Source organism: Lynx rufus, unplaced genomic scaffold (assembly GCF_022079265.1).
Source record: "Lynx rufus isolate CCGP_SWC_20201006 ecotype Redwood Valley unplaced genomic scaffold, mLynRuf1.p SCAF_2, whole genome shotgun sequence".
Lineage (NCBI taxonomy): Eukaryota > Metazoa > Chordata > Mammalia > Carnivora > Felidae > Lynx > Lynx rufus.
The window spans coordinates 58,810,684-58,820,887 of record NW_025814834.1 but is presented as its reverse complement, the minus strand read 5'-3'; the positions used below and the strand labels follow the sequence as shown (position 1 = coordinate 58,820,887).

General features: G+C 50.1%; 1 pseudogene; it reads left to right on the top strand.

Annotated features, from left to right (window-relative positions):
• Nucleotides 1-228: 228 nt before the first annotated feature.
• On the top strand, nucleotides 229-7,153 carry LOC124514193 (NF-kappa-B inhibitor beta-like; annotated as a pseudogene).
• Nucleotides 7,154-10,204: the final 3,051 nt, after the last annotated feature.

Sequence of the window (10,204 nt, the reverse complement as noted above, 5' to 3'; positions counted from 1 at the left end):
GATCAGGGCTTCCAGACTTTTGTGTCGCCGACGTAGCGACACAAAGGTCCAAGGTCAGCAGGGGACAATTCATTTGTGTTTAGAAAAAAAATCACAGCCATGGGTGATTGATAAAGGAGGAAGACACGGGGTCTTCATACTTAAAGGTTGTGTCTGTTGCTTGTTTTTGGTTGGTTGGTTGGTTGGTTGGTTGTTAAATCTTAATGCTCCAGCGAAGAGGTAGCAGGAATGGTGAGGAACCTGGACTCAGGCACCTTGGGTTCAAGTGGCAGCTCGGTGGCCGTGGGCAAGATTCCTGCCCCTCAGCGTCTCCGCTTCTTCATGAGTAACGTGGCATGATGCCGCTGCTGTAAACTTACCACGTTGGACTTTTTGTGTATAAAGGACCCCAAACAGTGACTGGCACATAGTAATGTCATAAACACTATTAGTAATTATAAAGTAGAATAATTATATTTACTGACAAATAGTCAAGATATACTTTGATTTATTAAAAGCCAAGGAGATGGGTTGATGAGAATGTTCTGCAATTGTATATCTGGAATTGATGGTCACAGAGCCTCATGAATATACTAAAAACCACTGAATTGTACACTTTCAAATAGTGAATTTTATGGTGTGTGAATTATATCTCAGTAAAAAAATGTAATAAAGACAAATTCAATAAATATTTGTACTCAACCGTACTCAACCGGGTTTGGTGGAGGAAATACCGCATTTCAGGACATAGCCTCTGCCCCGGAGGGTGTTACTTCAGGGGCACCTCCAGAGCATTGACCACTTTTCCTAGCACCCTGGAGAAGACGTTGCTATCCACAGTTTTTACTCTGAGACTCAGAAGGGTTAAGTAACTTGCCCAAGGTCCCACAGGAAGTATGGGTAGCAGGAACCCAACTACCTTCTTCAGGTAGGGGCAGTCTTATTGAGGACAGACGATTTACATCCATAAAGTAATTAAGGAAGCAGACATCACGGGAGATCATCAGGCCCCTTATATGTGATGAGGAAAATAAAGGAGAGCATAGGTCTTGACCAGCCGGAAGACGGGGGTGGTGGGGTGGGGGGTGTAGGTTCCTGGAAGCAAAGGCCTTTGAGAAAGGGCCTTTACAGGTGGATTTGGTGTTAGTGATGCAGATCAGTTGCAGTGCGGGTAGATGTCCTTAGAGATGTGTAGGAAGGGCTCATAGATCTGTTTTTCCTGAACTAATGTATATGCTCATGCCGAAAAGTCTTATGGTGTGCATATTCACAAACATGCATATATATAGAAATTCATAGGCATTGTGTGGGCTAGTTATACCAGGGCAGGATGTTAGAGAGTGAGGGCAATCTAAAGACAATTTAGGTTGCTAAACCTTTCACTCCCTTATCTCCTAATTGATTAATCAAATTTTTTGAGCGCGTACCCAATACCTGAGAATATAAACATAAATAAAATACCTTTTGGTATTTCGTTTGGGAGGATTCCAAGGTAGGAGTTGATAGCAGACAGGTATGCAAGAAAATACTATAAAGTGGTAAGTGGTTATCTAGCAAAAAGCTAGGAAAGGGAATGGACCCATAGGTTTAAAAGCCCTTTATCAAACGGATGTTCAAGAAATAAAGGTCGTGTGGGGCGCCCGAGTGGCTCAGTCGGTTAAGCATCTGACTCTTCATCTGGGCTTGGGTCATGATCTTACAGTTCATGAGTTCAAGCCCCAAGTCGGGCTCCTCGCTGACAGCATGGAGCCTGCTTGGGATTCTGTCTCTCTCCCTCTCTCTCTGCTCCTCCCCACTCACGGTCTCTCTCAAACTAAAATCAATAAGATATATATATATATATATATATATATATATATATATATATAAAGGTTGTTCAAGAGGTTTATTTTCCCGACTAAAAAATACACTCTGTTACAAAGTACTGTAGGAGGGTCTTTGCTGGCTGATAAAGCGAGAAGAAAGATTTGGGGAAGAGGTGCTCAAAGAGCACTCTCCCCTCACGGTAGGCTCCCTGGGTGCTGAGTGGCCACTTGCCTCAAAGTGGTTTAAATTTGAAGTGGGGCAATTTCCCTGTTCTACCCTGTCCTTCCTTCCTGAAGGAAAATGTGCTGGGGGTTGGTTCAAGGAGGGAGCTAGGAGCCTTAAGGATGTTGGTGGAGAGAGGTGTTAACATTCCTCCAAGAGGCAACTCGTTTCTCTATCAGTGCCCTGTTTTCACCCAGTCCTCACCCAGGGACCATTTTCAAGGTTAAGAAAGGGGCAGTTTGTGATTAAAAAAAAAAAAAAAACTTTTTATTGTGGTGAAATCTGCACAAAATGTATCACTTTAACCACCATACAGTATACAATTCAGCAGCCCTAAGTATGTCTGCAAGGCTGCGCAATCATCCCTCCTCTCCGTTTCCCAAACTTTCCATTATGCCAAACTGAAACTTTGTACCATTAGATAATAACTCACCCTTCCCCCCTGCCCCTGTTCTAACCACTGGCCTAGTTTCTGTCACTATAGATTTGCCTATTCTAAGCATCTCATAAATGGAATCAATCCTACAATATTTGTTTGTTTGCATCTGGCTTATTTCACTTAGTACCATGTTATCAAGGCTCATGTACGTTGAAGCATGTGTCAGAATTTCATTCCTTTTCAAGGCTGAGTAGTATTCCATTGTGTGTATATACATTTTGCTTATCCGTTCATCATTGATGGACATTTGAGTTGTTTCCACCTTTTGACTATTGGGAATAGTGAACATTGGTGTACAGGTCCCTGCTTGAAATTCCTTCGGGTTTATACCTACAAGTGGAATTGCTGGGTAATATGGTAATTCGATTTAGCTTTTTGGGGAACCACCAAACTGATTTCCACAGCAGCTGCACCATTTTACATTATCAATAGCAATGTAGCAATGTGCAAGGGTTCCAATTTTTTTTAATGTTTTATTTTTATTTTGTGAGTAGGGGAGGGGCAGAGAGAGAGGGAGACAGAAGATCTGAAGCAGGATCCAGGCTCCCTGCTGACAGCAGGCAGCCTGATATGGGGCTTGAACTCCCAAAGCGAGATCATGTCCTGAGCTGAAGTCAGATGCTAACCGCTAACCGACTAAGCCACTCAGGAGCCCCAAGGGTTCCAATGTCTTCATGTCCTCGTCAACAGGCACCACAGAAGAGTGTGAACTCCTGAACTCGAGATGAAAAAAGTCAAGTACCGTTTCTGTTTTGTTTCTGTTTTTTTACTCCACTCCCTTCCCAGCTTTGCTTTTTTTTTTTTTTAATTTTTTTTCAACGTTTTTTATTTATTTTTGGGACAGAGAGAGAGCATGAACGGGGGAGGGGCAGAGAGAGAGGGAGACACAGAATCGGAAACAGGCTCCAGGCTCTGAGCCATCAGCCCAGAGCCCGACGCGGGGCTCGAACTCACGGACCGTGAGATCGTGACCTGGCTGAAGTCAGACGCTTAACCGACTGCGCCATCCAGGCACCCCCCAGCTTTGCTTTTTAACAAAACTTTTATCTTGGAGCAATTTTGGATTTCCAGAAAAGTTGCAAAGATAGATGTCTGAGTCTGTTCAAGCTGCTGTAACAAAATACCACAGACTGGGTGGCTTATAAACCACAGAAATTTGTTCCTCACAATTCTGGAGGCTGGGAGTCCAAGATCAGGGTGCTGGCGTCCCTGGGTCCCAAGGAGGACCCTCGTTAGAGTTGCGGACTGCAGGCTTCCTGCTGCGTTACCGTGGTAGAAGGGGTGGGCTGGCTCCCTGGGGCCTCTTCCACAAGGTCATTAGTGTCATTAGTGTCATTCAGGAGTGCTCCACGCTGGTGACTGAGCACCTCCCAAAGGCCCCACCTCCTCATACCATCACATTGGGGATTAGGTTTCCAACATGAGTTTGGGCGAGACACGAACATTCAGACCATAGCAATAGAACTGAAAGCTCCCAAATGCCCTTCACCCAGCACCCCTCAATGTTCACGTAGCCACGGTACGTGAAGACTGGTATGCCGCTCTTAACTAAATACTAGACTTTATTCAGATTTCACCTCCTTTCCACTAAGGTCCTTTTCCTGTTCCAGAACTCAAGTCCAGAACGTGCTACGCTGCAGTGAGCCGCTCTGCTTTGTATTTGCTGAGACACTTTCCTCTCTGAGCCTCAGTTTTCTCACGTGTCCAGTGGGGACAACTTTAGTGTGACCTCTACCTCACAGGGTGCAGTGAGGATTGGAGGGGGTAGGGGAGGCGAGGGTGTTTGTGGGCCGTGAAGCTTCCTGCCAATGTAAAGGGTCGTTACTGAAGCCTGCAGTGTCCTCTCCCCACCACCGGCCACCCTGCGGCCTGCACTAGATCTGGGACTCTTGCTGACTCACTGCCGTGGGCTGTGGGGAGGAGGCTTTCCCACTAGGCCTGCCCTGGCCGGGGCACTCCTGGTGCTCCAGGCCCTGTAGGCTGATTGGGGGGCGGACATTGCCTGGCTGACCAAGGGCTTTGATGGGGTTCCTCCCACGAGTGCTTCCCGTGTGTTCCGGAAGCTCCCCTGGGTGCCGGTAGCTTCAAGCTTTGTGGGGGGAGGAGGCTGGAAGTTATAGATGCTGCTCTCTCCTGGGCATTTGAAATGACCAGTGCAGTTTCAGCAGGCCACAGAGGCAGGACAAACCGTGCGTTGGCTCAGCTGCTTTCGATTCTCTCCTGGTTAGGGAGTAGGGGAGGGGTGGCGGGTTGAGGTGCAGGGGTGAAGCGTTGAGTCTCTTTTGGGAGGTGGCGGGAGTCTAGCTCGCCTTGTCCTCTCCACTCGTAGCTTCCTCTGGGGTTTTGTGGAGGGATTTCCCATCCGCCCACAGCCTCTCTCTGCCGCACTGCTTCCTGGTTTGTGCTTATAGCTGACTAGTGGCCCCCAAAGCTGTGTCTATAGTCCTAATCCCTAATCCCTGTGAATGTGACGTTATTTGGAAATAGGGTCTTTGCAGTTGTAACTACGTTAAGGACCTTATAATAAGATCATTCTGGGTTTAGGGTAGGCCCTAAATCCAATGACAGGTGTTCTTATAAAGTTTTTATTTATTTTGAGAGATGAAGAGAACGCGAGCAGAGAAGGGGCAGAGAGAGAGAGAGAGAAAGAGAGGAAGAGAGAGAATCCCAGATGGGACAAAGCCTGACACGGGGCTTGAACTCATGAACCGTGAGATCATGACCTGAGCCAAAACCAAGGGTTGGACACTTAACTGACTGAGCCACCCAGGTGCCGCTCCGGGTGTTCTTATAAAGGACAGAAAAGGAGAGGACGCTGAGAAGAAGGCATGTGAAGACGGAAGCACAGGGTGGGGTTATGCTGCCACAAGCCAAGGGTCACCAAGGGCTGCCGGCAGCCAGCAGAAGCTACAAGTGAGGCACGGAACCGGTCGCCCTCAGGACCTCCAGAAGGAACCAGCCTGTTAACGCCCTAATTGTGGACTTCCGGCCTTGTCTGTGCTCAGGCTGCCATAACTAGATACCACAGAATGGGTGGCTTAACCAACAGAAATGTATCTGCTCACAGTCCTGGAGGCTGGACATCTGGATTCCGGCATGGCCGGGTTTGGGTGAGGGCCCTCTTCCTGACTTGCCGACGGCCATCTTCTCACCGTGTCCTCACAAGGCGGCGAGCAGAGAGAGACAGCAAGTGTTTCTCCTTAGAAAGCACTCATCTTGGGGCACCAGGGCAGCTCAGTCTGCTGAGTGCCCGACTCTTGATTTTGGGCTCAGCTCCGTGATCCCAGGGTCGTGACATCGAGCTCCCTGTCAAGCTCTGTGCTGACCGTGGAGCCTGCTTAGGATTCTCTCTCCCCCTGTCTCCCTGCCCCCTCCCCTGCTCATGTGCTCTCTCTCTCTCTCTCTGAAATAAAAAGTAAATAATAAATAAAGTTTAAAAAATCAATATTCTTTAAAAAAAAAAAAGGCACTAATCCTGTTGTGGGGATCCCACTCTCATGACTTCACCTAAACCTAAACTCCCAAAAGCCCCACCTTCAAATACCATCCCGTTGGGGTTCAGGGCTTCAGTGTATAAATTTTAGGGGTACACGCTTCAGTTCACGACAGGCCTCCAGAACTGGGAGAGAATAAGTTTCTGTTGTTTGAAGCCACCCAGCTTGCGACACGTGTTTGTGCAGCCTTGGGGCACTGAGGCAAGGCTCTTCCCCGCTCCTCTAGGCCGCCTCCTCGCTGAAACGCCAATCCAAAAGAAGACTTAGGGGCCACGGTCGGGCGACTACGGCCGGGGCACCGGCTCAGGAAGGCTGTGGATGCGCATGAATGGTGTGACAGCGGCCTGGGCTGTCGGGGTCCGGACTCTGTGACTCTGGGAGCACCAGTGCGGGGCGGAGGCGGGCCGGGGCTGTTGTGGGCACCGCTCACCCTTGGCTGTGCCCCTGAAGATGGGGACTGGCACCGCGCTCGGAGGTGATTCATCACCACAAGCCTTTCCCGGATTTCCTGCTGGGCTTTGCAGCTGGCACCGAGTCCCTGCACCTGCAGGATGAGCTGGGCCAAGCAGCCCGGCACTTGGCAGACAGCCTGGGGAGGCGTCCACGGTGCAGAGGTTGTGTGTGGCACGCACTGGGTTGCATGGCAGAGCGTGGGCTGCACGGTGCCGGTCCAGCCCCCACTGGGTGCCCCGAGGAGCCCCTGACCCCTACCTCCCGCGGGCCCCAAACACACCCCCAACAGCGACCCAAGAACCAGCCCGGAGAAGTTAGAGGAAACTGAGGAGGACCGGAAGCTGCAGTTGCGGGTTGAAAATTACCAGGACCCCCGCCCACTCCACGTGGCCGCCATCCTGGAAGAGGCAGACTTGGTCTGGCTGTTCCAGAAGGCCCCAGCCGACCTCAGCAAACCAGAGCCTGTGTGCAGCCTGCACTTGGCAGTGGAGGTCCACGCGGCTGACTTGCTGGAGATTCTCCTGAGGGCAGGCTCAGACCCCGCTGTCGCCATGTCCGTGGCTGTATGCCATGGGGCGGCACCACTGTCAGGCGCCACCCCATCCTCTCCGGCCTCCTCTGCACACGCGGAGCCCCTGAGCCCGAGGACGAGGGCAGCAAGCCTGGCTCCTGCAACAGTGGCGACAGCGACAGTGACAGTGGGGATGAGGGTGTGAGTCAGGAGGAAAGACGGGGTGGCCTGGCTGGGGGGTCAGGGTAAACCAGCAGGCAGGAAAGGGGAGAAGAGCTCCGGGGCAGAGCGTTGAGACTGACCTTGGGCTGCCACAGTTGCAGCACTCGGGCTGCAGTCAGGACAGTCGTAGGCAGGGGTAGTGGGAAGAAATTAAGGCAATGGCAGAGCTGGGACCCAGGCAGAAGTGCAGAAAAGAGCATGGTTGTGGTGACTGGTAAACACAAGCAGTGGTAGGGGGCAGTGTGGGGTGACCTTGGGGGTCAAGAATTGGGGGCTGTAGGAAGATAACCTCGGGCAGCAGTGATCAGACCATGGATGTTGGTGGGGAAAGACCTTAGCTAGCAGCGAGGAGGTTTGCGTGGAAAACCCAGGAAGCAGAGACACTCCCTTGGGCAAAGGAGAGCGTTGAGTGATGGGGCTTGAGGAATTTGGGCAGACACAGAGGGAGGGGGTGGAGGGAGAGACCGCAGGTGGCTGTGGCTGCCCAAGAACTGGCATGGGGCTAGAGCTCAAGCAGCAGCTGTGGCGAGAAACGACCTTGAACATGGTGGTTTGAGAACCAGGAGCAGGGAACTCAGGCTTGAAGGCAAGACTGGCGGAAAAAGTTGGGCAGCGGGCAAGGGTGGCATCGTGGTCCCCAGTGGCTCGAGCCAGCACAGCTACCTCCCGACAGACTCACAAACTCTCCTGGATGACCCCGTCTGATTGGTTTAAACGTTAACATAATTTCTAATTTTTCAAAACTTGCGGTTCTACACAAAACAAAACTCCCGGTTGTGACAACCAGGGGCAGAAAAAGAGACCGCTTAGAGATCTGAATTCTGAAGCGTTTCTGTTTGCACCGGCAGTCATAAATGCACCCCCATCCACACTTACCTGCCTGTGTTGTGGTTCCAGGATGCTCCTGACATCCCAAGAAGTCCTCCTGCTGTGCAGACACGCCCATCTCATGGATGGGGCTACATGGGGCAGGCGGGTCGAGCCCTCAGCAAACACCTGTAGGTGGGGAGACAGATCCCAGCACCCCCTGCCTTCCCTCCCACTAGTCAGTGGTCTCCTGGAGAGCGGGCCGGAACTAAGGGAAGAGATTCCAAAGGCGGAAACCTTCGGCTTGGTGACAGATTGATGGAACAGATATTTAAGGGCCAATGGAGCTACGCGCAGTAACACCGTGGTGTCCACTCAAACTAGTTCTGCTGGGCGAGGAGGGAATGTGTCACACACAGGGCCTTGCTTTGCGGGGCAGGGGGCGTTATTTGAGGTAATGGAAATAGCACAAGAGCAGAGTGAGGAGGTCTGGTTTGTCACTAAATTGCCCTGTGACCAGAGGGAGGTCATTTCTCTAAGCCTTAGTTTCCTTATCCTTAAAATGAGAATGGAAATGACTTTTAAGTTCCTTCCCTGAGTCAATAATCAGTCCTGGGAGATTAGGCAAGCAGCAGATTCTTTTTTGTCCTTCTAATCGTGGTAAAATGTATATATAACACGAAACTTACATTTTTACCATTGTTTTCATTCTTTATTTTTAATTGTGGTCAAATATGCACAGAATGTACCGTCGTAGCCATTTTTAAGCGTAGTGGCATTAAGTACATTCACAGTGTTGTGCAACCATCACCACTGTCCATTTCTAGAACTTTCCCATCATCCCGATCCGAAATTCTACCCATTGAGCAATAACTCACCCCTCCCTCTAAACCTCGGCAATCTCTACTCTACTTTCTGTCTCTATGAATTTGCCTACTCTAAGTACTTCGTTTAACTGGGATCACGAGATTTGTCCTTTTGCGTCTGGCTTATTTCATCAAACGTGTTTTCGGGGTTGACACATACTGTAACATACATGAGAACTGCTTTCCTCTTTAAGGCTCAGTAATATCATATGTACACACTGCTGTTCCACTGATGGACGCTTGGGTTGTTGCCATCTTTTGGCTGTCGTGATTATTGCTGCTGTGAACACTGGCGTGTAAGCTCTCTGTTTAAGTCCCTGCTTTCAGTTCTTCTGGGGTATATACCTGGCAGCAGAATTACTAGATCCTATGGTAATCCCGTGTTTAGCTTTTTGAGGAACCACCAGACTGTTTTCCCTTGGGTTTTCTCTAAAGTGAGGGCACTCTGCCGTGCCATGGGTCTGTGCTGACGAATTACTTCGGGAAGTAGGTTGAAACCAGCTGGGTTCAGAGAGGCTGCCCGGCAGTGCAGTTTACCACTCTCCCCAGTACTCATATGGGTCAGGCGTGTTCCAGTGCTCTGAAGGCCACGATGAGCCCAGGGTGCACGCTTTCTCCTTCTGAGGTGAACTAACTACATTGTGGCTGGAAGGTGGCTCCGAAGGGAAATAAGTTTCTGTCCTGTTCACTTGCCTGGAATTTCAGAAACGGTGAGGATATGTGCATACGTTTCTGATTTCATTGCTAGAACTAAGCCCCCCACACCTGACTGGATGAGGACTGGGGAAGAGGGCAGAAGACCTAATTGGGAAGGCAGGAAGGGGGTTGGCACGAAGACTGAAGCTCTCAAAACCCTGAGGGAGTTACACGATGGCCTAGATCACGTGGGGCGTGTCCAGGGGAGCAAGGGAGCAGGAGATCCCACCCAGCCCCGAGCTGCTGAACTCAGACTGGGTCTTGGTTCACATCTCAGTTCTTCTGCTTGCTAGTGTGGGCAGTGAACTTGAGCTTCTCGAGTTCAGCTTTTTCATTTGTAAAATAGGGACGTCATAAAGTTATGAAGATAAAACAAAACCACGTATGGGGCGCCATTCGCACAGTGCCGGCCCTCACGCTCAGTACAGCTTAGGAAACTAGCTGGCTGTGTTCCTCAAGCCCCGACTACTCAGGCGCTGTGTCAGAGTGGGAAGCCCTTCCCTCACCTCCCAGTTCTAGAAATCTGCTTTAAAGCATGGGTTTTTTGATGCACTTTGCATTTTGGTGGCCATTTCCAGAACTTACATGTTGCCTTTCTACGGCTTCCTTTCTCTCCAAATCAAATGCTTCGTCTTTTGGGGACTGACAGGTGGGTTTTACTTGTACGTACAAAACTGACTTTAAGCAAAGGATACGTTCTTTGCTTAAA